Here is a 4,937-nt window from a genome sequence, read left to right as displayed (position 1 = left end):
CCTCCTAATTCTGGTCTAGTCTCATCAAAATTAAAAAATACTTCTACCCACATATAAAAAAGAAACTAGGAGATGGAAAAAACAATAGGTTCCGGGAAGACTGGTGGGTGAGAAACAAACCTTTGAAAGATGCGTATTCTTCACTATATTTTATTAGTAATGACCATGGCATCTCTGTTAGAGAAGCCATTGATAAAGGATGGGGACTCTTTTATTTTTAGAAGATCTCTGTTTGGTGATGCTGATCTTTTATGGAAGAGCCTAAGAGAAAGATGCGAAGAGGTTCTCATGTATGGAGGGAGGGATAGACCTATGTGGATGCTTACTGCAGATAGAAAATTTACTGTTAAATCCTTATACCTTCATCTTATCAAGACTGATGTGGGTTTTCCACGGAAATTCTTATGGAAAGGTACCAGCAAAAATTAAAATTTTCCTGTGCCTGCTGAATAAAAAAAAAGTATTCCGACAAGAGACAATTTACTCAAAAGGGGGTGGAAGAGTGATAAACATTGTGTTTTGTGTGGGAAAGATGGGACTATTGATCATCTATTCTTCTCCTATTCGGTTGCTAGACTAGTATGGAATTTAGTTGGGCGTGCTTTTGATCTAAAACAAATTCGGGCCAATTTAAAAGATTGTTTTGGTAGTTGGCTTAGTAGATTTCAGAAAAATGATAAGAGACTAGTTCTGACTGGCACTTTAGCCCTACTTTGGGCGATCTGGATTTGCAGAAATGATATTATCTTTGATAGAAAAAAGATTAATGACCCAATTTGCATCATTAAAATGATGTGCAGCCGGATCACAGACTGGGCTATTTTGCAGAAAAAGGACCCAGAAGAAAAAATGTTGATGCTAGGAGCAAGACTCATAGAGCAGGTGGCAAGTGAAATTTACAGGGCTGCTCAAGGATGGCGCTTTTGTGTGAAGCGTCTGGTGCAGTGATGGTGATGAATGACGATGGAGGACGCCTGGTTCCGCCTAGTCGTTGGTTTATGTGTTAGATGGCTGTCTTTTGGATGTAATAGCTTAAGGCTTCCTGTCTAACTGTGGCCGCTGTTAGATCGTAGCTTTATGTTTGTGTTGGAACTCGGTCCTTAAAATGCACTCGTTATGCTGGTTTCTTTAATGGAAATCGGAAGGGAAATCCTCTTTCACTCAAAAAAAGTTCAAGCAGCTGCTCAAAACTAAGCTGAGTGGAAACCCTCATGTCAAAGAGATCCGTGGGGCCGGTCTCATCATTGGCATCGAGCTCGACATACCAGCTGGTCCTTTAGTGGATGCGTGCTTGGATGCTGGTGTCTTTTTGCTAACGTCCGGGAAAGGCAATGTGGTGAGGCTTATGCCTGCGCTCATCGTGTCGGAGAAGGAGCTGGAGCAAGCTGCAGAGGTGATAAGGGAATGTCTACCTGCTCTTGAAGCCTCTACCCCTTAGTGTAAACAAGAACTCTTGCCAATATGATGAGATCTACATGTTGAAGTTTCTTACAAATTTGGAAGGGAATGAAATGTCAAGTTGGACTATGGTGATGTTGAAGTTCTTTTCAAAGTCTGGAAGGAAACAATGCCTGTGTTGTTGTCGGTATAAGAAAATTACAAGGATGGCATTGACATTGCACATCTCTTGACTGAAAACAGGAACATCAGTTATGCAGAAGCCTAGGAATAACTCCGACGATGGGCGCGACAGTGTATGTCGATGGCTCGCCTTGCTGGTAATTTCCCCGAGAATCGTCGTAATGGTCGTTGTTGTCAGGCCCTCCGACGATGGCGCCGTCAATCACATTCAAGTTGGGCGCAGACCTGTGGAAGTACTCGGCTCCCTTGCCGCAGGAGATCTTCCCCGGGTATTTCCTAATGGATGGCAGCGACGCGCCGCGGTGGTGCGGCTGCAACGGGTACCTCTTTCCAACCCCAACCATGTAGCTCATCTTCATTGGGTTCTTGCCAAGGATGTAGTCCACCTGTGACCGTGCGAACGAGACGAGCTGCGCCGGTGGCAGCCTCACGCCGCCGCACTGCAGGGAAGCCCTCGCCGCCGCCAGGTGGTCGGTGTGCGTGATGAGGACGAACATCGCCGTCGTGACGTCCTGCAGGTTAGACCAGGGCTGCAGGTAGAGCATGCCGCCCGGGGTGAGCCGCCCGCTGCGGCCGTCACCGTGATGAAGGACGTTGCAGAGGAAGCTCTCCACGTTGCTCCTCATCTCGGCGTGGCGGCCGTTGTTGGGCAGCTTCCCTTGGAGGATGAGCTGCAGTATGGCCGGCATAGTCATCAGTTACTGAAGCTAAAAATTGTTGTGGCTTCATCAAACCTACTAAGATCATCTGGTACATTTACCTTGGCGACCAGTGCCTGGGCTCCGACGAACTTGTCGTCCCAGCCCAACGACTGCCGCACCCCGCCGACGTTGTTGGCGCCGGCGATGTAGGCCTTGTACTCCTGGTGGCCGGTGGCGATGTAGAGCCAGACAGCTGCCCACAGCAGCTCGTCCTGTTCCAAACAAGTTTCAGTATTTGCTTTACAATACTGCTATTTTTTCTGTTCATTATTGTGACATTAATTAGTGATGTGCTTCCTACCTCGTCGCCGCTGCTACTGTAGAAACTTCTGGCCGATGGAATGCTGTTCTGGTAGAGGCCACGGTGGTTCTTGGCGAACTGAAACAACTGCAGAAGCAAGTGATTGACGAAATTAGCTGATACAGTTTTTGTCTGTCTGTGTGCACAAATACAGGTCCACCTTCAGTTTCCTAGCAATAATTAATTCATTTGACATTCATTTTTAGCTACTATATGACCACGGCTTTATGAGATGGTTTGCTGAATAAATTCCCTCACATTATTTTCAAATTGATTGTAGCCACAGAAACCGTTCAATTTGTGCTGTGCATGTATATAACTGCGCGATGAAAATGGCAGGTTAATATGTGCGCCGCTCTATTTTCTTATCTAGTACTCGTACTATTACACCAATGGTTTTTTTACCATCCGTTGTGTAATCTGTGTGTTGTGCATGCAATGCAATATGCATACGTGTGCCAAAACTCAAAATATACAGCAGTCTCTCTGAATAAAATAAGCAAGTAAAAATATGCACCTATTTCGCGTGCTTCAGAAGCGTCAACGCATACCGGGGGTCGCCGTGCGGCCCCGTGAACGCGACGGAGGCAGCGGCCAGCGCTGCCGCCGTCTCGGCAGCGACGTCGGAGCCTGGGTGGGTGGCGTTCACCATGTGGGCCCTCCGGGGTGTGTCCATGTCCTCCGGCCGCTCCCAGCACGCATGGTCTGAGTTGCCGTCGCCGACATTCACGTAGAGCACATCGGGGTGGGCGTGCGTCTTGGCCAGGTAGTCGGCGCCCCACCGCACTGCCTGGAGCGTGTGGCCCAGCTCCCCCGCCGCGGCCAGCCGGTCACGGTGCTCCACCACGCTCCACGAGAGCATCGTCACCATGAACGCCATGGGGAACCCGAACTTGACGTTGTCCCCGGAGTCATAGTAGCCGTCGGTGAGATCCACCTGCACATCGATGGATCAAGCATGTCAGCATCATGCACGAACCAAACACATACTAAATCAGCGACGAGTAATATGAAACGGAGGGAGTAGTAATACAGATGCATGCATCGCCGACGTGCTTACCCCGTGGTCGGCGCCGTCCTTGAGGGCCGAGTCGCCGCGCCATTGGACGCGCTGAGTCGGCGGCAGCCTACCGGAGCGCTGCGCCTCGAAGTAGAGCAGCGACTTGGTGAGCGCGGTGGCGTAGTCCGGCTGGGCGGCTTGGCACGCCGTGGTTGCCAAAAACCATACCACGGCGGCAACGAGCAGCACCCTAGCCCTTGCTGTTGGGTCTAACCCTAGCTAGCTCTCTAGGGACGGAGGTAGAAGAAGAAGTGAGCACACAGAGATTTTGTGGCGACGAACGCCTCGCTGCCAAACAACGATTTTTTCCAGCTTGAATTGTTACAACTGACTCGATATACAGCCGTATTTGTAGCTAACCGGAACGTAGCGCCCACGCACGCCGCGGTCACCCCACGTACGCTTCCTGGCGATCCGGTCATCCAACGTGAGCTGGCCACTCCTCCGCTTGACCTGGATGCCATCACGCGCCCGCCGTTGTTACACAACGGAGCTAGCTACAAACCTGGCTTGACTCTAATCTATCCTTGAACGTGGCCAAACCAACGTCCGGACTCGATCTAGACCTTGACGCAAACACAAGCACGTACTCGTGCACCTACACGCTCCATGCATGCGCGCGCACGCACACACGATACACATGTACGCCCATACGTACACCTTGCCACGGCCGCGACACGGCAACGGACCGGCGACTGGCTCGATCATCGCGCACATACGCACATGATCACCACCCATACCGTGGCTTATTCCAACACTTGCCACCATCTTTGTCGTCCCTCGGCGTTCACTAGCTAGTTTCTCTACAACAAAAACTACCGGCTAGTTTCTTGTTAGGTCCTATCGTTGTATTGTACCACTGCCTTATGTGTGCAGTAGAGTGATGAGCGAGTATGCTCCTCCCGTCGACGGGACGAGTGTATTTATAGGCGCAAGTAAGGAGGTGGGGTGAGAGGAACAAGGTTTCAATCCACTATTGATTGGTGAAACAAATCCATCAGAAATGCACGCATTGATATCCTAGAATAATTACGCGCCATGCATGAACGAGTATTAATTTGTTTTGACGATGTGAGGAGATTTTGCGACCTTCAGAAACCGGGTGCCAAATGTAAACCTTATCCTCCTCGTATCTGAACTTATTTGGCGGAATTAACTTCATTGGAGAAGGTCGATATTTCCTACAGCCAGTTCATATATTTTTTGGATACGCTGCAGATCATGCATTTATCGGTGCATATGAATCTATTTTGGGAATAAAAGGACTATATTGATTACTCTGAGATTTTTATAC

The 4,937-nt window shown here is 49.3% G+C and overlaps 1 pseudogene; it reads right to left on the bottom strand.

The window, feature by feature from the left end:
* Positions 1-1,514: 1,514 nt before the first annotated feature.
* Positions 1,515-4,381, bottom strand: LOC119351437 (annotated as a pseudogene).
* Between the last annotated feature and the right edge of the window lie 556 nt (positions 4,382-4,937).

The sequence above is a fragment of the Triticum dicoccoides genome, chromosome 1A, assembly GCF_002162155.2.
Source record: "Triticum dicoccoides isolate Atlit2015 ecotype Zavitan chromosome 1A, WEW_v2.0, whole genome shotgun sequence".
In the NCBI taxonomy this organism is placed as follows: Eukaryota; Viridiplantae; Streptophyta; class Magnoliopsida; order Poales; family Poaceae; genus Triticum; species Triticum dicoccoides.
The sequence above is the reverse complement of the archived record's forward strand: the minus strand, read 5'-3'. Positions and strand labels throughout refer to the sequence as shown.